Here is a 25,649-nt window from a genome sequence, read left to right as displayed (position 1 = left end):
GAGAAAGGGGGATCCCTCAGCAGCACGTGCCTAATGCAGGACATTTACAGGCAGGCGTTTTCACACTGGCCGCGGCCTGACGTGTCTGCAGGAGGAGCAAGTGTGCGCCTCTCCCTCTTAGAGAAGAAGTGTCTTTTCTTCGGAGAACAAAGCTGGGTGGGAGTTGCCTCTCACTCCCCCCCTGCGCGCCCCAACATGCACACACACACTCAATCCTGGCTCGGTGGATGGGAGAGCAATGGGACAGAAACGGTGTCACAGGAGAGGTGGCAAAGGGAGCAGGCTGGCGGGGGGCGGCCAGGGACTGAACCGGAGAAGCCGGGTTCACTGGACACTTTCCAGGGGGCACAGGGGGCGCCGGCCTGGGAAGCGGTGTGGGCAGGAGCTACTGTCCCCCCTCTTGCAAATGAGGAGCTCGGTGTCCCCCTGGGGGACGCAGCCTTCTCTCCCGGTGGGAGGAGAGCTCCAGCCGGGTCTGGGTGGCCCCAGTCAGGCGTCAGGTCACAGCCTCTTAATTCACCTGCCTTTGCTTTTTTACCCCAGACAGACTCCCATAGAGTCCGGGGAAGATTTCCATGAGTCCCAGTGAGAGGAGCCCTCAGGGGGCTGGGCTGGCGAGCACCTTTATCTGATGCCTGATGCCCTGCTCCTCGTTCTTGCCCGGGGATGTCTCGCTCCTGTTCCAACACGCTGGCCATGGGGACCTTGGCTGGTGGTCATCCCACCTGCACGAGGGCCCGGATAGGCTTTGGCTGGAGTGTTGCGGTGGACACAGAAGACAGGTGAGGCTACTTCCTCTGCCCCCACCCAGAAAAAAATCTGCATGTCTGTGTGTGCATGTGTCTATGTGTGTGTGTGCATGTGTGTATACATGTGCCTATATGTATACGTATCTGTGTGTGCATGTGAGTATATGTGTGTCTGTGAGTGTGTGCATGTGAGTGTATTTGTGCATATGTGTGTCTATGCACGTATGTGTAGTATGTATCTGTGTGTGCATGTGAGTATATGTGTGTGTGCATGCGTATATGTGTGTAATGTATATTCGTGTGTCTGTGTGCATGTGTGTGCCCACATGTATGCATCTCTTTCTGTGTGTGCATGTGTGTGCATGCATGTGTGTGTGTCTGCATGTGAGTGTATTCGTGCATATGTGTGTCTATGCACATATGTATATGTATCTGTGTGTGCATGTGTGTGTGTCTCTGTGTGTATACGTCTATCTATGTGTATGTGTCTACATGTCTGTGTGCAAGTGTGTGTGTGTGTGTGTGCGCACATGGGTGGCAGGGGAGGAGGTGCAGGCGGGAATGATGGCATGCAATTTGCTGCTTGAGCACTGGTGTGTTCCCAGCAAACAGACACACTCTGCTGCTGGGCACTCAGCTCTCTGACCCCTCAGGTGACTGCCCTGCATACGAACACGTGAAGTGGGCCCACTCAGGAGCTACGGACACAGATCTTCCAAAGGCATAAAGACCTACAACTTTGACTAAAGAATGAATTCGTGAACATTCACAAAAACCTATTTTGAAATAACTTCTAAAACAATTAATAGGCACAGCTGGAGGTGACACTGTTTATACAGCAGCAAAATGTTACAGGACAGGCACTCCTCACAGGGCTCTGACGTCAGGACGCTTCCCACACCGTCCTCCATTTATTTCTTTTATTACTACTGAGTCCTTTGGCCTTGGGTTTAATGACATGTACTTTTTATGTACTAGTTTTCCATTCCTTTTAGATCACAATCAGAATAGAAACTGAAATGAGGAAAAATGGAAGGACTTCAGTGTTAGCCCCATAAGCCCTTCAGAGACATGATCCAAGTCTGAAGACTGTTGTCAAGAAACAAGATGGTACCATCAAGAAGAGTTTATGTTTGCAAAACCTGGCATCGAAGATTATTTCCGTTTCTTTAGTTTCTACATAAAATCCAAGAGTAAATTTATATAGGTTTTTAAAGGGGCAGATCTCGTATTTACTAGAAGCCTGGAGAGGGTAAGTGTATGTAGGAAGGGGGCCACGGTGGCCTCAGGACCCAGCAGACTCATGTCACATCTCCTCACACATCATCCGGAGAAAGCAGTTTAATTCCAGTGCTTTTGGCTGAGCACACAAACTACAGGCTCTCTTTAAAAGACAAAGCAAAGAAAATCAGGCTGCTTTCCGTGTGGCCTTTCGCATGGGCAATGCCCAGGTGGAAGTTTCTGGAAGGTCTGTTTTGCCGTGCCCATGGTCTCTGCTCTCTGCTCCCAGCAGGGCCTCAGTCTCCCTCCTCAGTGCTCCCTGTGTGTTTCGGGATGGGGGCCCCCTAATCCCACCTGCTGCCCCCATAGAACCCCAGCTCACCACAACATTGGACTTGCCACTTGGGACTGAGACCTGGTCTCCTAGCTCTGGTCTCCAGAGTCTAAACCAGGCCAGACTCAACAGACCTCTTCCAGTGAAAGTTTGAAAGCCAAGTGAATAAATTCATGAATTAACGGGTGTCAAATTAATCAAGTCTCGGGGGTTTGGCTGTGAGGTGGTGACCGTCTTGCAGTGCTATTTAGGGGCCAGCTTTCAAGGGCGTTGTGTCTCCACAAAGAAGGTCCTCCTGGAGCTCAAAGTTAACCCCTTCTCTCAGGGGAAAAACGTTTGGGAAACTCCATCCTGTGTCCTTCCCTGGAAATTTGCAATGGCGTTCAACAGATTTGAGGGCTTAAGAATTCCTCCTATTGAAAAAGTCTGCTAAGCGTTGTTGTAGTTAGTGTTTCTCAGGTTTAGCTGATCATAGATACTTTAAAAAAAAGCATCTCCTAATACCCCCTGGAATTAGCTCCCACGGAAATGACAGGAAATGATATGATGTCATATATGAGGGCTTTGAACTGAGACGTGGTTTGAGTCCTGGGTCTGCAGCCCCTCAGATGCTGGGTGACCTTCGGTGTGACACATAACTTCTCTAAGCCTGTTTCCTTTAAGTAAAACGTGGATATAATCCAGTGTTAGAAACAACACATGCAATATTCTATCACAAAGCCTAAAACACAGTAACCGTTCAATACAATGAATGCCAGGGCAGAATAGGGCTTCAGAAAATGTTGAAACTTATGTGATAAAAGAGGCAAAAATTTTTTTTTTCTTTTTCTTAAACCAATTGTATGAAGGCATCCAGACAGGCTGTCCAAACAGGATCCATAAATCCCCACTGTCTAGATCAGGATTCTAATTTCAGCTGTTTTGAAAAATACTAATATGCCAATTATTTGGTTTTCTTTCATTGATTCAAATAAACACCTAAGCCAACTAACAGAGGATTCCAGAAAACAGGTCCCAACACACTCGGAAAGTAAACAGCACATTCATTAGGAATTCCATACTTTGGATGGAGCTCAGAAGACTCCAGCGGCAGAATTCAAAGAAAGAGAATGGTAACAGTTTGTGAGTCAAACATAAAGATGGCAGAATGTGCAAATCAGGTCATCAATTTTTTCACTGGGGAGATTAGATTTTAATCCGTTTTCAAAAAGACTGAGGTGTATTCGAACTTGTGCAATAGAAATAACTCTCTCCCCACAAAAGGAAAATTTTTTTCCATAAAATGCAAACAAAACATATAAGCAATTCCTATTTAAAATTGTATCCATTGAGGTTTTATTTGCATTCTAAATAAGAGTTTGAAGATTGGGTATTCATAGTATTCTGTACCTGGAATTTGAGCTGATTTTAATGCTATTCCTGGGCTTTGGTGACAGGAGAGGACAGCTTTATTTTCTTCCATTTATTTGGAAAGATCAGCTCTATACTGCAAAAGTGATCATTCTGTTTGAGATCAGCATTCTTTGGGGAAGTTAAATCAATTATACTTCTATTATGTCTACACCAACATGATTTAGCTCTAACATGGACACACATGGAAAACAAGAGGCTGTGATTAAGGCATCAGATCTGGACGGTGGAAAGAAGAGAATTCCTCCTTTTCTAGTGAAACCTCAAACTTTTCTGAATAGCACTGAGCATTACATTAACGAAATGCCTTCAATGTACGGTTTTTATATGGAGAATTACTTTGGCTACAAAAGAGCCATTTCTTTGGATTCATGAAATAATAGGGACACCGGCAATCCTATCATTCTTGTGACTGAGGTCTGCACGCTTCCATGTCAGAAAGTGCAATTTGCTCTTATTGGGGCCTAATGATACTGCCCTGAATTAATGTACCTGCAGAAGGAATTCCGAATATGAAAAATTACAGCTCCTGTTTGCTCTTATCTGCAATTTCACCTGAATTGTGATTGGGACAGCCTCAGGTTTCTGGTGTGCGTCTGAAAAGTCACACAGGCTACAGAACCCAGACGCTTATCACCAGACCCTCAGCTTACTGCGGACTTGCTTAGTGACTGCCAAGGCAATGGGGACAAGGGAATGAATTTTTTTTCCCCTTTCCAGACTTTTAAATTTTTCTTTCTTTTTTTTAATTGAGGTATAGTTGATTTACAATGTTGTATTAATTTCTGCTGTACAGCAAAATGATTCAGTTATACATATACCTACATTCTTTTTTCATATTCTTTTCCATTCTGGTTTATCACAGGATATTGAATATAGTTCTCTGTGCTAGGATCTGTTGTTTGTTTATCCATTCTCTATGTAATAGCCTACATCTGCTAACCACAACCTCCACTCTGTCCCTCCCCGAACACCCTCCTCCTTGGCAACCACAAGTCTGGGGAACGAATTTTTAATTAAAATAAAATGACCATACAGCCAATTTCCTCAGAAACTAAGGGAAGGAAGGACCTTTATGTATAACAGTGTGGTGGTAGTGTTTACATTTTCATAACTTTCACATAAAGTAATCATTTCCCACACCATCACTTTGCGATGGTGTTAATGTATTCTGACTCCCATTTCATGAATGAAGGATGGGGACGCTTAGATTGTAGTGTCCTGTGGTTGGACAAAGTCTTCAGGATGAAGACAAAAACCCAAGTATCGTGCCTTCTTGTTCAATGCTTTTACTCGATTAAATATTCATATCTCATGAAACGAAAGAGATGGAAATTATTTTACCAGTGGCCAAGTGGATGAGAATGCAGCTTAAGGACAGGTCATAGGTTGCTGTCCATCACTAAAATGTAAAACTCTTTCTGCTGGGATCTTTCTTCTCTAGACACCAACAACTATTGTAGAGCCTAGGGTCTAGTTTACATTTTTTTAAAAAGCCGCTTATCAAAGTATAAAGCATCATATGATGGAAGAAAAGATTTTTTTTTTTCTGAAGTTAGTGGCTGGCTGGCCCTGAGGAAGAGAGAAGGTGAATCTCTATAGAGGCTAAAGCAGAAAGGCTTGTAGACAGAGGCGCAGAGGTGAGGGGGACAGTTAGGAAGATATTCACGCCCTGTCCTGACAGAGAGGACGGTCCTGGAGAGCTGACCATGGAAAGGCCTGTGGGAGAAACTCCACCCTTCATGCTCTCTTATCCCTATAGGGCAGATGCCTGCCTTCTGTGGGGTGAGCACAGCCTGCCAGGGGCAGGGGCCAAGGTAGGGTGGGGTATCCCTCAGATACCCCTGCCCTGGCTCAAATTTGTCCCGAATGACACCCAGCCACCCCTCGTGCAAAGAGGGTGGGATCAGAGGACTTTCCTGAGCACTTCTGTGTGTCACATACCCTTCCAGGGTTTTAGCTGCAGCGTCTAATTGAGAATAATGCCAAGATCCCGAGATCTGGAAACAGGCTGCCCTGGCAGAGGTGGTATTTCTGTCGTGTAGCAGTAGTGCAATCAAGGGCTCATGATTTAATCCATCCAAACTCCAGTTTCCAACTTAAAATGAGGAGGATAGGGTTAACTCCCTCCCAGGGTTATTGTGAAGACAAAAGGAGATAATCCATGTGATTAATATGGGCTCACTCTTAGCTGCTTCTGTTTATTGATACCGTTGTATTAGTAAATCATCACTTTAATTGAAGGAGCTAAGTGCTAAAGCGTCCTCAATCCAAAGAAAATAAATGTCTCGTCTGAGGGCATGCCTCTGCTTTAGTGTGGTGAGAGAGGACCCGGGCTAGATGGATCCCTTGGTTTTGGAGACAGGAAGATAGTTTTCAGATAGTCATTGAAGTGAACTAGGAACACTTGAGGTTGGCAGGGGACCTTCGTGCTGTGGGAACACAGTGGAGGGAGGTTTTGAGAATGGCTGAAGATACATGTTTTTGAATTCCACTTACCACTCCTCTGCAGCACCGGATCCCTTCTGTGTGAAATACACACATGAGATCCCAAGCAGAAAGCTGGGCTATTGTTTTTTGGTTTGGGGCAGAGAAGCGTTGTGATGTTGGTTCCGTTCCTTCATCTTTCAATTCCATCATACTCTCAACCCCACGTGGAAGGGCCAAGTTTGTTCCCATCATATCTGTGTACCAAGGACAACGTCTGGCTTAGCTACAGGCTCTACAATATTCATTTAATAGATGTTGAACAAGTTCTCATCACTATAAAGACAATTTCTAAAGCCAGATTTTATCATTCCTTGACGAGGTCCAAAAATATTTGTTTAGAAATAAAGGTATACATTAGCCAAAGAGTGAGATCCCCGTAGGGACAATCGTCAAGTCTATTTTATGTTAGAACTATTGATTTCTGCAGACTAGATTGCAGTCTCTCGGAGGGAAGTGATTGGGTTTATTCATCTTTGTTTCATCGAAGTGTGTGTTACACACAGTGCTTTTCCACATGGACCCTTGAAAAACCTTCCTGCTGTGAGATTAAATTTGACCTATTGAAAAGAATCAGAATTGATGGTCTTTGAAGAGAATGAAGACCAAAAGTTTAAGAGGACCTGACTGAGGCATAGAATGACAAAACAATTGGTATATTTTGTCAAAAGTTTTCAGCAATATGTGAACAGAACAGTAAAAATTGCTCTAATTCTGCACTGAGTTTGTTGAATTAATTACAGCACTTACAATTAAATGCATTATTTTTTACTCTAATGAATGAAACTTTAATGAGCTGAACCTGTCTTAAATATCTATGATTTTTAGTTGAAAGTTGCCCATGACATTACGCTTCTTATGGATTTTCCTTTTGTGAATGTTTTATCTACTTAATAAAATTTTATCATGTGAAAGTGTGTACATGCGTAATTGAATCTTTGTTAGTTTTTCTAATATGTGATACATCAGTAAAAGTGAATTTAAAAATTTGTTCAAATTAATAATTAAGTTTCCGATTATTCATTAAATCTCTTAATAAATGCATACTTCTATTAACTCCATTAATACATGTTTATAGCCCTCTAAATACACTCACCTACTGAGTAATATTAAGCTATTTGTCAGGTTATTTTCTCTGAGGGATTTGAAAATAACATTGACTGAGTTGTGACCCTTTAAGCTCTGAGGAGAACCAAGTTTAAAGTTTAAATTCCCACCTCCTTCCTCCAGTACATACAATATATGGAGTTTCTTTTTTTTAATTTTTATTTTAAATTGGACTGAGTTCATTTACAATGTCGTGTTAGTTTCAGGTGTACAGCAAAGTGATTCAGGGCATTATGCTAAGTGAAATAAATCAGACAAAGACAAATACCTTATGATGTCACTTATACGTGGACTCAAAAAAAAAAAAAGCTGAACTCATAGATACAGAGAACAGATTGGTGGTTGTCAGAGGTGGGGAGCTGGGGGTGAGCAAAATGAGTGGGTGGTCAAAGGCACAAACATCAAACTTCCAGTTATAAATAAATAAGTCCTGGGGATGGAAGGTACAGCATGGTGACAGTAGTTAATAATTCTGTATTGTATATTTGAAAGTTGCTAAGAGAGTAGATCTTAAAGTTCTCATCATAAGAAAAATTTTTTGTAACTATGTGTGGTGATAGATGTTAAATAGACTTATTGTGGTCATCATTTCACAATATATACAAATATGGAGTCATTATATTGTACACCAGTAACTAATACAATGTTACATGTCAATCATACCTCAATGCCTGGCACATGGCCGGGAATCTTTGAGTATCTTGAAGTGAATAATAATGCAGAGATAGCTCTGTTATATGTTCCAGCTAGTCTAACAGTGAGATTAACGTTGCCCTGGAATCCTGCGCCCTCCTGAGTGGAGTCCTGAGTGGACCCTCTGGATGACCAGCCATGTACTCTAGTTCCTCATTGGCCGGGGCATCATGAACTGTCTCAGGGGCCGTGCAGCTGGGGACAGTGCTTCACTGAGGGCTCCTTTTAGGTATCCACTTCCCTTTGTAAGTCTGATAACAGCACAACGGACCTCAGGTCATCATTTGTTTCTGCACCAGATCAGATTGCCATGGGGTCAGTCCCTTGGATTTGTGCCTGAGCGGCCAGGATAATGACCAAAAGCTCCGGATCTCCTCCTCCACTCTGCCGGTTCCTCTCTGTAGGGAGCAGAGTTCCAGACTGTGCCAACATGATTAGGAGCAGAGGAGACTCAGCAGTGGAAAGCGAAGCGTCACTTCCCGAGGTTTATGATTAAAGAGATCGAGCCTAAACCTTGGTCCTGGATAGAACACGTTTTATGGGGCAACAGTCCTCAAATTTATTTTTCAGAAATCAGCAATATTTCTCACGGCAACCACTCAATTTATGGGCCCTTTCAGTGAACAACTGTGGAGTACCACTGTACCTCTGCTCCAGGTACCCTGAGCATCACGACGGATACTGCCAAGACCACAGTCCCTGCCTTTAAAGCCTCCTTGCTGGAACTCAGGGTCCAAAACTGTTACCCTTGGGGTAATCCCAGCCTGCTGCCTGCTTTTGTGTGACTGTGATCGAAGAAGGATTTTTACATTTTTTAATGGTTGAAAAATCAAAAGAAGAATAGTGTTTCTTTTCTTTTTCTTCTTTCTCTTTCATTTCTTGTGACATATCTGGCTAAACAAAATACTCATTAGAATAACCCCACTCTGCTACTGTGCTAGCCATGGATGTCAAATTGCTGGGATTTGGGGGATTATCTTAAATACGCCAAATAACCAATTACTGTGATTTCTGGTTTACAAAATGTTGGATTACTGGATGTTATTGTTCATTGGAAATTAGTAGGAACTTCTAACTCCTGAAATAGAACTATATTTGAGACAATGTGTCCAACATTGTATATGATCATTAAGCCTGTTTTTCTCTCTGCTAACCTGCCTTTGAAAACATCAATAGAGACTGAAAGGCAAAAACCTTACAGTTCTGCCTGGGGTCAACTGCTGTGATTTAGTCTAGAAATAACTAGATAGGAGTCAGCCTCATAGGAGACTCTGAAATTGGATCATTGCCTCTGCAGCTTGGTTTGCTCTTGAGGTTAAGATTTTTGGAAGGAGATCGATAATTATCAGATGTATCAAATCCACTGAAAAAATAATTACACAGCGGGCTTCCCTGGTGGCGCAGTGGTTGAGAATCTGCTTGCCAATGCAGGGGACACGGGTTCGAGCCCTGGTCTGGGAAGATCCCACATGCCGTGGAGCAACTAGGCCCGTGAGCCACAATTGCTGAGCCTGCGCGTCTGGAGCCTGTGCTCCGCAACAAGAGAGGCCACGATAGTGAGAGGCCCGCGCACCGCGATGAAGAGGGGCCCCCGCTCGCCACAACTAGAGAAAGCCCTCGCACAGAAACGAAGACCCAACACAGCCATAAATAAATAAATAAATAAATAAAATTAAAATAATTACACAATATTTAACTGGTGTCATAACATGAGAGAATGGTCTTTCTTTTTTTTTTTTTTTTTTTTTTTTAGATCCATGGCCCATTTTTTTAAATTTTATTTGTTCATTTTTATATTTATTTTTGGTTGTGTTGGGTCTTCGTTTCTGTGCGAGGGCTTTCTCTAGTTGTGGCAAGCGGGGGCCACTCTTCATCGCGGTGCGCGGGCCTCTTCACTATCGCGGCCTCTCCTGTTGCGGAGCACAGGCTCCAGACGCGCAGGCTCAGTAGTTGTGGCTCACGGGCCTAGTTGCTCCGTGGCATGTGGGATCTTCCCAGACCAGGGCTCGAACCCGTGTCCCCTGCATTAGCAGGCAGATTCTCAACCACTGCGCCACCAGGGAAGCCGAGAATGGTCTTTCTTGAAATAAAGAATGATACTGATACTACTATCTTTAAATCAAGATAAGAAAGAACCTTACAACTCTCTGTCTGTCTGTCTGTCTGTCTTTCTATGTGTGAGCATGTGTATAAAAATGTAAAACTATATATATATACACACACACACACACACACACACATACATTTCTCTTCTTTTTTCCATACTAAATGAAATAATGACTATAAAAAGTATAAAGCAGCCTGAACCTAGAAAAGTTGTCATGGACATTCTAGGTGATTTTGTTTCAAATTGATAGATTCAGACTACTTCCCAATGAGTAGAAATGAGCTAAATCATATCAGTAGCTTTTATGAAATACATTGCTAGTTTAACTTACTGAAATTTATTAACTGGCGTTCCCTGTAGTGGTTAACCTCTCTCTCTTCTTACTTGTTTGGGTGGGGGGCAGTGAATTTCTTCCTTCCTCCCTTTCTTTTTTCTTTTTAACATTTCTCACTCTTTCCTATAACTGACATGCTAAATGCTTCGAGAATGTGGACGCCAAGTGTCAACTAAAAGCATGCATACAAATATATGTAAATTTTGAATATCCTGCTTTTATTTATTCAATAAATAAAAATTGAATAAGATTTGCAATATCTTGTAGGTATATGCTTTTATTAAATTTTTTAAAAAAATATTAGCACTTATGAAAGAAAAGACTGGTGGGATTGGTCATGGAGGAGGGGACTGAAATTTGTGGTGAAACCAGGGAGAATGGATAGTTTTACTGCAGGGCAATAAAGGCAGAAGAATGCTTTTGCTAATGATGATGATCTCTCCCATCCCTTTTCTTAACCATACTGTTTTACTGGTCAGTGTGGCCACTAGTTTTATGTTTTCCATGATTTTCAATGAGCTTACTCCATTTGGTGGAGGAAAGTTACTGAATGCATAGTACATGTAATTTAAATTTTGTAACTGTGTAAAAATTTTCTTATCTATGTAAAATTACTAATCTGAAAAAACTTATTTGTTAGATTGTTAATTATGTTTTGATTCGGAAAATGTATATGTGATTGTTCAAGGAACAGAAGAAACTGGCTAAGTGTGTGTTTACACTTCTGAGGGTGTGGGAGGAACCTCCTGCTTCTGGGCATAACGTTCATTTATTTTTCGTTTGTATCTTTTGTTTAAAATGTTAATGCACTTGGGAGAGGGGATGGTCACAACCACTCTAGTTTGAGTGAGTTTATCCTCTGTTTTACTGAAGGTAAAGACACTCTGTGTACACAGCTGGCCTTGGAGGAGTAAGGACAGGACACACTATCAACATAATGGAAGAGGGGCGGTGGGGAGATGCGGTTGAGGTACCCAACACTAACTCAGCGCCCAGCAGAGAGGAACATCTCTGATCCTACGGAGGACTTTGCAGCTTGTATAAAATGACACTTAATCATTAAATTATGGGGAAAATCTTGTTATGTTAGTCTTGAATAATAGACAAATTTTAAAGAAGATGTAAGAAAAAATGAAGTTACTCTATATTTGTCATTTTCACCCCTTAAAGTTTAAGTTTTTCCAAGTTTAAGATGTTTATATAAAAGTGCTATGGTACCACTTTTCTAGTTTTTCAGAGTAATCTAAATTATGTCTTTACTGAAAAACATATTTATCTGGTCATTGTTAACTATTGGAATCTCTCTGGAAGGATATTCACAGGAAACAATTGATATATCTAATCACTATTTTTGGGTCCATATATTATTTTTAACACAGTCTGTAAAAAACAGTCCTGGCCTCTCCTGATGCCAATCTTTGGTTGCAAGGATATATCTTCTAGTAATTACTCAAAGTTAAAATGATCTATACTACTCTGTGCACGTAAGGATGGCAGGTGAGAGTTGAGAATGGATAACGCATCAGCACACAAAGCAGAGAGGCAAGGAGAACAGATGTAGTCACAGACATAGGAGTTCAGGAGACCAACCCTTAAGTTGCAGGGACGAAGCGTCAAAATGGCTCAGGACTCCCTCTGACACTGGGGAACTGAGAGCTGAAGAGTCCTCACTTAAGTGCTGTTGAATTAAAGACAATTCAGTGACAGAAATGCATGATTTTCACCCTACAGCTTTCATGAAACAAGTTGGACAATGCGTATGTTTCTTCAAAAACAAGCTCTATGTGTTGAGGGTTAAGGATTGGGCTACACCATCTCATTACAATTCTGGACTTCCTCTTTAGCATCTGACAAAGCTTCTATATTTTCTTAAGACCTCCCAGAAACAAACAGGCAACACTGAAAAAAAAAAAAAAAAAAAAAGGAAGTTAAACAATGATTGGCTAAATTTGAAAGATACATAACTTTTTCACATGATACCATTCCTAATGCAACACTCCTTTCTCTGCTGTTCTCCCATTTTCCAAATAAGGCCACCCTGAGGAAGTGGTGTCTATCAGCTTAATTAAAAATACTTCCTTCATCTTTGCTACAGTACACTTTCTTCTTCTTGGCTGGCTTTTACCGAAATGAGTGATTTAAGTTCTTAGAAGAGATTGCTGCTAGTGTTACAACAGCTGATGAACACGGGACCCCCTCTCACACTTGCTCTTTGGGGACCTGTAGTGTAGTTAGGTAAGCAGCGATCTCATTTTTCGTCATTGCAGTTTTACTGACCTTGAAATGAAAGATGTGAGGTAGCTGTCAATTTACTTCTTCAGTTTGTTTTGGCTTTTGTGCTTTTCCTCTCAAGGAGCTACCTCTGAGGAAACATGAAACTTTTTTTTTCCTGCTTACTTATTGTCACTATAAAAGCAATACCTGCTCATTAAATAAGTGGAAAAGAATAGAAGAAAGATAAGAAGTTACTGATAATCCCCACCACTTAACAAACAAACACTGTTTATATTTTCCTTGATTTTGAAACATGTTTAGGAAGTCTTTGTACATTATTTTTGTAGGTTTCCAATAACTGGAAATGAGAAAGCTCCTTAATCTGTTCTGGAAACTCGACATTCTTAAATGGTTACTTAAGCCTAAAATATTTCAGCCGAGTTAAACTTTGACCAACCCAGGTGACTAGTTTATAGGTCTTAAAACCTTGTGGAATACTTTGTATCAGCAAAGACCACACACCCCGAATTCCTGGTCGGTGTCTGGTGTTTTCTTTCCCTAAGTATTCCAGACGCATTCTTCCATTTGAAAGCTTTGCATCTTACTCAACAACTTCTGTATCTAAACTATGTTAAAGATACATGGAAAAGAGATGACATCACAGAGCTGATTTTGTTCTTTTAGCCTTCTGTTCAGCTGAAGTTGAGCAGCGGTAATGAGTCATGCTGTCTTGTGACCAGCCGGGCACTTTTCCAATCAGAGAGACTGTTAAGATCTCTGACAACAGAACCTGTCATTGTTTGAAGAGTAGATATCAACGGTGACCTGTATACTTGGTGATCCAGGCTTCTGTGAGTAACAAAATGCGTTCCCATCCCTGCTGAATGACAGAACACCAGTGATGAGGTAGCACTTAGTAAAGCTGACTCATTTCCTCGTTTATAGATGAAGGGGATTGTTCAAGAAATAATCTCCCAGGTAAGTCATGGTTCCTTCAGGTAATACGTGGTGAGTCTTTTCAAAGCAAGGCTGACTGTAACACTGCCTTGTCAGTGATGAGGTCTATGAAAAAGCAAATTTCTTTACGAAATAATGTCAGACATTAAAAGCGAGGTCCATTTTTATCCTTAACCATGGATGCATTGCTGATTTCAGATGCTACTCACAAGAAAGAATTCCCGTTGCACAATCAGGTGTACAGATGATTGAAATTTTCCCATTAATTAAAATGTGGTATCAGTGTCAACTTTCCTTTTTATTTTCCACCACGCACATTTTGTGGTGATGCTGCAGCTGTTACCCTGGATATCTCTGAGAAATCTCTGTGGGGGAGTGCTGGATACCCCCTCCATACAGCCCAGTTCCACGGGGCTGTGGGATTTCCAGCCAAGTCAGGTTGACTTGAACTGACTCAGCAGGTGCTGCCATCTTGGGAAACCAGGAGACCTCCTCCTTCCTGACTTGCTGTAATCTCCTGGGCTTTACAGTCAGGCTGCCTTTACAAACACATTTCTCAAAGCCAGTTTGGAGCATATTTATTTTTTAAAGTACAAGAAGCCTGTTGGGAGAAAAACATTAGATCAATGCAATCCTCTGAATACCACCCAAAGTCGTAACTCATTTCTTCTTAGAATAGATTTTATTTATGAGTATTTTTTTTCATTGAAGTATAGTTATTTGCAATGTTTCAGGTGTACTGCAAAGTGATTCAGTTATACATCTATCTATCTATCTACTTTTTCAGATTCTTTTCTATTATAAGTTATTACAAGATACGGAATATAGTTCCCTGCGCTATACAGTGGGTCCTTGTTATTTATCTATTTTATATTTACTAGTGTGTGTCTGTTAATCCCATGAGGATTCTACAGGAGTGGAAATAGTTTCCTCCAACTAGGATTTCATTACTTTCACTCGTTTATAATGTGTGCCTTGCCCTCTGTTGCCTATTTCCCTACTTGGTATGCCTTCTTCTGAATTCTCATGGAACTTTAACAGTTGTGCCATTAATTCTTTTTGTTGTTGGGAAATCACAAATTATGAAACGTTAAACTGAGCACATTTAAAAATAACCTAGGCTTTTCTGCTGTTTGGGTAAGGCCACTTGCTTGTTTGGGGTTGCTAATGGGAATAAATGACCATGTGTGATTACTTCTAGATCCAGCTTGTTTGCCCGGAGGAAAGAATTCATTGAACAGCCACAGACTACATTCCAGAACGTTAGCCAAGCACTTTGCAACAGGGTACCATTGGGTCATAGCAAGGCCTGCCACCACTCCTGGCAGAGCGACTCCAAATACCTGCCCATGGGACAGAGGTCTGGTTGCAGGAGGTCAGTACGGGCTCTCATGGCAAGAATTTTCATGAGTGCTTCTTTCCTCCGTTTAGTTTCCTGATAAAAGGCCATTGGAATTCTTAAGTCTCTGGAAATGCGTGGGACTCTACTTTTTTTTCAGAAGGTGCTTTATATGCTTTGCCATGAGTTCTCCCAGTGAACTTCGATCTAAATTCTACATTGCAGGGTGGTGATGTGAGTGTGTGTGTGGGAGGGCGATAATTTCAAATACTTCAGGACCCAGAATAGATTTGTCACTGTTATTTCTCTCCTTCCTTGCTGACAAATCACAATGCTATTGTTCCGTGTTTGGAATCTGAGAATCTGCAGAGGCAGCTCATTGGTCCTCAGGGAGGATGACAATTAGCCCAGCAGGTGGAACGCTGCACTTCCCGACCTCCCAACCCCTCTTTTATCTGTTTTACAAATTGGACAACTCTGCTTTGATCTGCTTTCGTGTAAGAGGTCATTGGGGCACGAGGAGATAAAAGTTGTCAAAGCTGAGCCCAGAAAGAGGTTGGTGCCGCCACACGTGGTCACTCAGAAGAGAAGTAGGGTTGGGGCTCAGGTAATGTGTGTGAGCTGCCCATCCAGGTGGGCCTCCTCTGGGTTCTCAGGGGCTTATCCGCAGACAGTCTTGAATGGATGGTGACGGAGAGCATCGTCCTGGAGCCCAGATGCCCCAGTGCCTGTATTGGGGGATGGGGCCTCTAAGAAGGTGGTAAAGGTTAAATGAGGTCATCAGAGAGGATCCCTCATCCAATAGGGTTAGAGCCCTCAGGAGGAGACAGCAGAGAGCTTCACCCCCACCCCCACTCCCTGCATTTTCTCTCTGTCTGTCTCTCTGTCTGTCTCTGTCTCTCTCTCTCTCCTCCCTGTGAGGACACAGTGAGAAGGCAGCCGTCTGCAAGCCGGGAAGAGAGCTCTCACCAGCGTTTGGCCATGACTCCAGCCTCCAGAACCGTGAGAAATAAAGCCCTGTTGTTTTAGCTGCCTGGTCTGTAGGACTTGGTTATGACAGCCCGAGCTGACCTGTACACAGAGGGGCCTCTCCTTCTGAGGGGCCAGCCCTGCTTTCCCCACCTGCCCTCTGCTTGGTGGTGCTCTGGGTTTTCTCACAGCCTGTGCGTTCCTGCCTCCCATCTCGATTAGAAGCTTCATCCTTAGGACTCCAGTAACAGGCCGTATCATGATTTGCACCGCACGGGCACTAGCCAAATACATTTCTCACACTCTAAAGTATAATATTTGCTGATTGATTAACTAGTCTGAGAGATGATTAGCCAAGTTGTACCTATATCTTGAAATAGTTTGTTTTTACTTTGGTTTCAGAATTGGCAAAGAAATATGGGGATACTTATGCACAAAATTTCTGGCTACTTGGTGATATGAGTGTGTTGTTTATTTTCTCCTGGAATGATCCAGATTCAGAGAGTAACCTCAGCACTGACCTTTATCTTGCATATAAACATAAAATGGGGCCCAGGACTCCAAATTCTACAAAACTCACTGTAATTTACTTTGAATGGAGGTCGTTTTATCAATAATATTAAAATCCCATTAAATTATCTGATCCTAGACCAGGGTGCTTCATACTGCTCTCTTTCTTTGTAATTATTTAATCTCTTTTTAGTAGAAAAGAGGAAAAATCCCTTGAACCAGAAATGATTTCTTTCTACTCTAACAGTATTCCTTTTTTCACTCTGGGTGAAATAAACTTAACAGAAAGGAGCTGAACTCTCCACTCCAGGCCACACGATTTAATGTGATGCAGGATTTTCAGTTAATGGCAATACCTTGGACTTGATCAGAAAATCAAGCCACGAGAACTGAAGTCACAAGGGGTTAACACTTTTTCATTGTTTTTACAGAAAGACTATGTATGTCAAAAAATAATCCAAAAAGGATTTTTCATTTGCATTTCTAACCTAAAATGGCCCCATGCTTAATTTAACGTGCTTGATGTGCGTCATGGAATTATCAGTTACCTTTCTATTAAATTGCAAAAATCAGGGACATTTTGTTTAATCAACACTAATGTTCAGAAATGTATTATCCGTGATGTTATCTGTTCTATCTGAACTTTGCAAATTTTTTTAAAAAACCGCTCTGCCACCATGTCATTAAATTATGACATCTGAGTGAAAAGGCCGCATCACAAGCTAGTGGCCCTGTGACTCGCCTGAGCCCCACCTGACTGATGCCATTGGCTCCATCCCAGAAGCAAAGGTGAGGGAAGCAATGACAATTATCTCAGTGATTTTGGCCACTGTCTTCTTCCTCAGCAACACGAAGGTGGCACAGGCGAAACGAGAGAGACAGTTGATGCTGTAAAAGTTTTGCTCAGGCTGTTGAATTTATTTAGATAATTGCTTAAAAAACTTCTGCCACGTCGACTTCATTCTTCTGAAATGACTCTGTGTCTTAATACATTTAGGATTACATTCAGCTGCAAGTTACAGAGAGTACAACTAAGAGAGGTATTTCACACTGAGGTTATATTTAACTCACATAAAAATACATACTGAGGAGGAGGGTTCGGGGCTAAAGCAGCTTCATAGTAACATCTTCAAGGATCCAGTGTCCTCCTCTCATTTCTGACCCTCCTCCCTGCCCTATAGGGTTTATTCTCATGGTTCTAGGATGCCTGCTGCCCTTCGAGGCAGCTCCATGTTCAGGTTTTTTTTTTAAAGGGGAAGATGGTTGTTCAACAGGTATAAAGTTTCAATTATGCAAGAGAAATGAGTTCTAGAATCCGCTGTACAACACTGGGCTTATGGTCAACAATGCTGTATCGTACAATCGCAAATTTGTTAAGAGGGTAGATCTCGTGGTAAGTGTTCTTATCACAAGAAAGAAAGCAAGCAAGAAAGAGAGACAGAGAAGGAAAGAAAGAAAGAGAGAGGAAGGAAGGGGAGAAGGGAGGGAGGGGGGTAGGGGACAGCAGGAAACTTTTGGAGGTGATGGATAAGTCTATTACGTTGATTTTGGTGACGGTTTCATAGGTGTTTGCACACGTCCAAACCCATCAAATTGTACACATTAAGTATGTGTAGATCTTTGTATATCAATTATGCTTTAATAAAGCTGCTAAAAAGAAAAAGAAAAAAGGGAAGAGTCCAAGGAGTCTTTCTCCTGAAGAATCCTTTTTTGTTTGTTTTTTACATATTTGAGAAGTATGGTCCTCCCAGGAAATTCTGCTTACCTCTCACAGTCCAGAACTTGGCCACATGTCCATGCCCAGCTGCAGAGGGGCTGGAATTAGCTTTCCAGCCTCCACAGCGAGCGGGGGAAACAAAAGACAGGGATTGAAAGGCTTTTGGGTGGCAAACCCACCCCCTCTGCCATCCTGTCTTTCATGGATGCGGTGTAAGAGGCATAACGGACAGTCACGTTGTGGGTTTATCTCCTCACTTTGTGGACTCTCCCCAAACAAAATGCCAATTAAAAAAAAATCCCAATTAAACAAGGTCCTACAATATTGCATGGAGAACTATATTCAATATCCTGTGATAAACCATAATGGAAAAGAACATAAAAAAGAATGTATGTATATGTATAACTGAATTGCTCTGCTGTACAGCAGAAATTAACACAACACTGTAAATCAACTATACTTCAATTTAAAAAAAAATCCCAGTTGATTTTGACCAGTTCGCTGGAACTAAGAGTGACACGAAATGATCCACAGCAGGTTCGAACTCTACTGCTGTCACTCACCAGCTGTATGACCCGGGCAAGATACTTCAAGCCTATAACCCTCAGTTTCCTCATCTCTAAAAACGAGCTTCCGCCCTTGGTAGATTTCTACAGGAACAGCTCTGATGTGTCACTCCTTTTGTATGAATTCCTCTTCACACTGAATCTAGGCTTCGCTCAGACCTTCTTTAGCCAGTGGGACATCAAAACACACAAAACAAGTAAACAGAACACAGTGAGCATAGGGTCAGCTGGTCTGAGGGGCAAGGTGTGGGGAGGGGGTGGCAGAGAGGAAAAACCTTCCAGGAAGAGGGGCCCAGCTTCTAGCTGTCCCAGCCAAGCCCAGCCCCTGGTCACCTGCGAGCTGACTGCAGCTGCCTGCAGAAGCCCAGGCCAGACCTGTGCAAGGTAAGCAAAACACCCATGGGTATGTTAAAAAAGTCGGGCATTGTTGGTTTAAGCCACTAAGTTTTGGGGCAGAAAAAATAACTGGTACACACACCAACTTTCCAGTGTTGCTGCTGGGATGAATTACAAGGGTTGTGAGGCACAAAGTGAGCACTGGAAAATACTAGTTATTATTATTGTTGTCGTTATTCTTATTTTCCATTGTACAACATAGATACATGAAAAAGACTTGCCAATTAGAAAAAAAATAATCTGCAGATACTTTCTTAGCACCTGCAATCTGTTTGGCATTGTTCTGTGCTATGGGGCTTTTCTTTAAGAAGATTATATCCTGGCTGATACATTTAAGATAAAGAAACAGTGCATTTATTACCACAGGCTATAAATACACGATAGGAGACCCAACTCTATGAACGTAACGAGTAAACATTCAAGGAATCAGTACAGGTTTTTGGAGGAAGCTTCATAGGAAAATGTATTTCTTGGTCAAGGTCTTGAGTGTAGGGAAATATTTAATAATACTATTAATATTTGGCATTTGTTGAGAGCTCCTTGTGTTCCAGGCATGACAATAAGCATTTACATGCAATTTCAGATTTAATCCTTACCATAAACTTATGAGCCAGTTTTATCCTATTCTTGTTTACTTATGAGGACCCAGAATGAGGAAGAATTAAGAAATTCCCTGATCTGTCCAATATTTCCCCTCTGATCAGCAGTAGAGCTGAGATTTGATGCCAGGGTTGCCTGATTCCAGAGCAAATGCTCTTCTTCTTTGCACAGAGGCTGGCAGAGAAATTAACTGTATTTATACCCTAAGAAAACTCATTCTGACGTTGACGGGACAGTTAATTGTTATTGCGGTCACAAGCATACCGTGACCTACGTTCTAAAAGGTCCTAAGTAAATGTATTAACAGAAAGTTCTTTTAATGATTAAAAGACATAACGTACTGTTCTAGAGCAGAAGAATAAAACCAGCTAACACGTATCTAGGGCTTACTCTGTGCCAGGCACTTGTCCTAGTGCTTTATGCATTTGGTACTTACTTGATTCCTTCCAACAGGAGGAGGGTACATTCTTTTACTTTCCCCACTTTAAACAGATACAGAGATATTAAATCAATCTCCAAGTCACCTGACTGAAAAAATGGTGGGTCAGGGATGGAAACCAGGATGTCAAGCTGTGTTCTGCCCACTGAGCCCAAGTCCTCTGCTAAGCGCTGTGTGAGCTCTTCCACACGGGAACTCAAACCTCAACAGAACCAAGAGGTGGACGAACGTGTACAGAGTGACAATCTCTTCTGCACATTTCAGCTTGTGCCACGCAAAATGTCATCCCATCAAAGGCTAGGATCCTGAGCTCCAGAGAATTAGTGAGCGTGGATTTCGTTAGCGAGGAAGCTGGGGTTGGAAGCAAGGCATTCTAATCTAATGGCAGACTCACTTTTTGGGGGGTCTTTTTAACATTAATTGTATTTAATAAAAGTTCTACATGAATGTAGTTTGAAGAAAGAAATTATTCTACCAGGCTTCTTATGAAACAACAGCTATTCGCAGCCCCCCTCTCTGATATGTCCTCTTTCCCAGAGGAAACTTTTTTCAAATCTTTTCGCTCCTGGGATCTCTAATATAGCTCAAAAACCACGCTGATATTGCTATTTCTTGATTTTCCAGTTCTAGGAATAATCTGTTGAATCCCCACCACGGACAATGAGAAATGACCCCTGATCATCCCCTCTCCCTCATCCTTCCATAATTACACTTTTAATCTGATTTTCCTCCTCTGCTCAGCTCCTTGTTTTCTCTGCAGTTAATGGTTTTATATTTGTTTCTATTTTGCTTAGGGTTTTATGTATTTATCACGAATTAGCCCCCAAACTCTACTCTAGCTGGTAAGTCCTCCCTCACCATATTCACACGGTAACCGTTCTATCCCTGTTCACCCACCTCCCCAGACTCCTCTCCCAGCCAGAACCTTCTCTCTGCTCCGTTCTGCAAGAGATGCCTCCCAGGCCTCCTGCAGAAGCTGCTTCTGGAATTTTCTCTCACCATCACTATGGGAATTCCCTTTACCTTGCTCTTGTGTTTTATCTCTATTTCTGAGATTTCAGGAAGTCCTTATTCTCGGTTGATTTGCTCAGTTTGGTGAGCATATCTGTGTTCGCGTGTCTGGGTCAGGCGGTGCTTGCGGGTCTGCAGAACCTCGGGGACTAGAGTGCAGCCCTGCATGGGTGCCACTACTGAATACTGCCAGTTCTCTTCTTTCGTGCACATAGTAGGGCCACTTTTCTTCCCATCCTGCAAGTCGGGAGCAGCCGTGATTTGCTTTATCCGTGAAACGTGTCTCTTCCTGCAGAAGCCTTAGGAGCCAGTGTGTGATCTGCTGTCTCCTCCTCCTTCCTTTGGTGTCTGGATGTGACTCAGCGTCCAGTGCTGGGTACGGAGGAAGTGAAGAGCAGAACTTTGTGGTGCTTGCCACTGAGATTTGGGGGTTCTTTGTTACTGGAGCAGAACCAAGCACAACCTGGCTGGTCCCAGTGCAAGTCAGGAGACATGAAACCTCCAGCTGCATCATGTTGCAACTCATCCAAGTTCCCTTCAGTAACACTTGGTGATTTATCTCTTTTTCAGCAGCTACTGCAACCAGGCAAAGGCTAAGAACTTCACATTCATTATCTAATTTACTCTTTCCACTAAAGTAGGACTTGTTCTCATTTCCATTTAATCCCAGTATCCCATTTAATCCTATTGTCTAATTTAACCCACTCTTCACACTGAGGTAGGTACAATTAATCTCTTTTTACTGATGAATAAAATGATGCTCAGAGAGGTTCAGAAACATTTTTAATGTTATACCGAAAGCAGGGAGCCTGGATTTGACATCAGTTCTGAATCATGCCAAAGTACCTGGAGCATAAATTTGGAAAAATCAAGATAGCCTTTCAAGTTACTTAGAGTCTTCTATTCTTTGAAAAATTTCAAAATATAAGGTAGTCCATGTAGTAGGAACATAATGTCCTCTGCAAAATTCCCCTTAGTTTTGCCAAGAATTTATAGCAGAAATAAAATTGAATTTATTAAAAATAATAGTATTTAAGTGCATGTAACTGAGTCTTTTTTAAGGCATTAAATACTCATACATTTGTATGTAGGCTTTCTAGAAACCACTTAGGATAAACACCTGATTTTGTGTTTAGAAATGTTTACACTGTATATTTCTGGTTCTCTTGCTCTTAGGTTAAAATCCATTTCCAAATTATCCTTAAGAATGATTATTTTTCCCTTGCTGAGATTTCACTGAATACAGAGAAGAGGAAAGACTGAGTATATCACGAAAGGAAACACTCTATTTGCCACATTACACATTGATGAGAGCAAAGTTCCACAGATTAATTCAAGTGGGTATTTGCTGCAGTTTCCACTGTTGTAAGCCATGGGAAAGCAAACAATTCAGGTTAAAATCCTATTTTGACATGAACTGTCTGATGACTTTTCTTGGCGCTTTACTTCCCCTGAGTATATAAAAGCCAAAGAGTACTTTTTTTTCACTTTTATCTGAACAATCAAAACAGTCATCCAAAAAATCAGTAATTCAATGGGTAATACAAATACCAGTTACAGTTAATTGAATTAATAGCATGATAGATTTTGCCAAAGGCTAAATTTGTAAGTCTCATGGCAGCTTTTGCCTGAATCTTCAAACTTGTTGAGAAAATCCCAGAAAATTTGAATCCTGGGCTAGGGATGTGTTCCTTGCTCAAAACAGTTCGGGACTCTCTTGTGGATGTTGTAAACCTTCCACAAGGTTCACTGCCTTCAGGACTGTGAATTAATGACCTTCGTTTGAGGCCCAGTCTTTCGATGTTTCTTAGTAGTAGCTGGTGATTCATTGGGGGAATGTTGATTTCTGGTAAAAACAAACAAACAGAAGTTGAAGTGTGATTCTTAAGTCATGGGCCCGACCATCCATCCCAAAACATTTCCAAAAGAGGAATTTCCTAATTCCTTTTCATTCTATCTTTTGAATTTTAAACTGTGTGACTCAATGAAAAAAACGAAGGTAAAAATGAAAGAAGCATATTTTGGGATTCTATATAGATGGACCACACACGCACACACACAGGACTTCATATTCGTGCAGGAGGAAACACTTGTGAATGCAAAAGTCACGCTCATTTTACTTTATTTTTTTTGACTTTTGCAGCACTCTCGGACTTTCTTGTCAACGCGCTCGCCCACACTAGCAGCTCTCACGTCTGCGGCTTGACAAAGAGCTGCTCCTCCTCAGCTGTCAGCATCTGTCTGAGCGGAACCACTGCGTTTCCCAGAGGAAATCCGGCTGCAGCCGCCCCTGCGCACAGGCGTGCCCTTCGCCTCTCCCTGCTGGCCTGGCGGCGGGCATTCTGCTCCCATTCTGCCCCCAGGCTCCCAGGCGAGGATTTCTTCCCGCCCTTCTCCCATCCCCCCGCCCTCCGCCAGTCTCACTGACCACTGCTGTCAACTGGCGCCTGCCTTCTTGCAGACAGGAGAGGGTCTGCTGTCATGTTCCTGATGCTGTGAGGAGAGCCCTGGGTGACAATTCGGCACTTCTGCCCCGTGTTCAGAATTTCAGCGAGTGGTGACCCTCACTTTAGGACCGAGCATCCCCTCCAGCCTGACAATTTATAGCAGCGTGCACAGATGCTGTGTCCATCTGCATTAATGTCATTGGACAGGAGTCATTTCACCTCCACCGAGTCTTTCAGTTTTTCACTTTTTGGGAAATACACTATTAATACAATTTGTCACTATTCTCTAAGGAGCACTTATTATGCTGGGATTTTAGTATGTTTTACCAATTTAGTTGTCATAATGGCCTGCAAGTGCCTTGATTTTAAAACCTTATTTCCCAGGCCTTTTGAGAGCTCACTATAACCTGAGATTATTTTCCTAATGGACAGCTTCTATAACATACTTCTTAAAAGCCAAATGGTACTTATCACTTCATTTTGCATATTGAATGACATTTTTAGCTTGGTATTAATAATCCAACATTATAATAAAAATAATAATAGCAAGGATTTGAAAATCCATTACAAATCTCCTTAAACCCAGGTGAACTCATTAACTCTTAGATAAAAGAAATTGGAATTAAAAGAAAAGACTTGATTTTATTCTGCCTCCTGTGATGACTTTGAGGAAGAATAAGAAGTAGAAGTGAATTCTCCTGACTTCAAATCTAGTGTTGGGTTTGCTAGGATGACCAGTTAAGATAGGCTGTTTCATTTAAAAATGAAAACAGAGAAAGAAACGTCCCTCTTATCTCTGAGTCAAGTAGATGAATGTGAAAGCAAAGGTGGTGATTTCTGCTTTTGTCATCTGGAGAGAGTGGGTTGAGGGGAAACAAGAAAGAGGCTTACCAAACCTTACAAACAAAACATACAAACAAGCCAGGATTATCAAACCATAAGCCTTATCAGAACAAGTTTCCTATCCTGCTCTTCTGTCTAAAATGTCAGTGTTTTGGTCATGCTGAGGGCTCTGTGGGGGTGACTTCAGTCATTTGCAGGCTTCACTAGGTGTAATGGGTTAAACTGTGTCAAATTCAGATGTTGAAGTCATAATCCCACTACCTGAGAATGTGACCTGATTTGGAGACAGGGTCTCCACAGTGGGAATTAAGTTAATGAGGTCATTGGAGGGAGGGGCGGTCCTAATCCAATAAGACAGGTGTCCTTCTAAAAAGGGGAGATTAGGACTCAGGCACACACAGAGGATGAAGGCCACGTGGCGATGCAGTCAGAGATTGGGGGATGTGTGTACAAGCCAAGGAGCACCAAATGTTGCCAGGAAAGCACCAGTACGTGGCGATGCAGTCAGAGATTGGGGGATGTGTGTACAAGCCAAGGAGCACCAAATGTTGCCAGGAAAGCACCAGTAGCAGGAGAGAAGCCTAGAATAGACCCTCCCTCACAACCTTCAGAAGGAATCACTCTGCCAACACCTTGATCTCAGACTTCTGGCTCCAGAACTGTGAGACAATAGATATTGGCTGTTTATGCCACCCAGTTTGTGTTTCTTTGTTATGGCAGTCCCAACAAGCGAATACACTAGACATCCAGGGAGTCAAAACCATGTCCAATGTAATCCAGGCCCATCAGGAGCTTACAATGAATCCACAATGAATCATAGAGTGATTCTGAAAAAGCTGACCAATAAATTACAATGAATCATGGAGTGATCTCCATGAAACATGGAGCAATCATAGGCAAATCATAGACAGAAGGCCACTAGAGTAATTCAAACAGTAAATGCTATCAGAATTCAGAGGACGGGAGAGAAATAGAGACAGAAACCTCCAAAGGTTCCCACAGCCTAGTGTGAAAGAACAAAGGAAGGGTGCATATGAGTCCAGAGGAAGAAAGCAAAGCCCATGGTTTTGGGGATGGAAGTTAGGAACAAAAGGCAAGACCTTACCTCTTCTCTGGCAAAGCACGTCCTGTGTTCTCACTGGCCATCAAAAGAGACTCAGCCGCAAGGGCAGAAATGACCCCCTCCATGTAAGGGGCTC

General features: G+C 42.1%; 1 long non-coding RNA gene across 1 annotated transcript; it reads left to right on the top strand.

The window, feature by feature from the left end:
• Window positions 1–13,312: 13,312 nt before the first annotated feature.
• Window positions 13,313–24,064, top strand: LOC133084876 (uncharacterized). The gene is made up of 3 exons (XR_009699481.1): window positions 13,313–13,634; window positions 14,815–14,988; window positions 23,304–24,064. It is a non-coding gene; the product is annotated as an uncharacterized LOC133084876 (long non-coding RNA).
• Window positions 24,065–25,649: the final 1,585 nt, after the last annotated feature.

This window comes from Eubalaena glacialis, chromosome 2, assembly GCF_028564815.1.
Source record: "Eubalaena glacialis isolate mEubGla1 chromosome 2, mEubGla1.1.hap2.+ XY, whole genome shotgun sequence".
Classification (NCBI taxonomy): Eukaryota; Metazoa; Chordata; class Mammalia; order Artiodactyla; family Balaenidae; genus Eubalaena; species Eubalaena glacialis.
The sequence above is the reverse complement of the archived record's forward strand: the minus strand, read 5'-3'. Positions and strand labels throughout refer to the sequence as shown.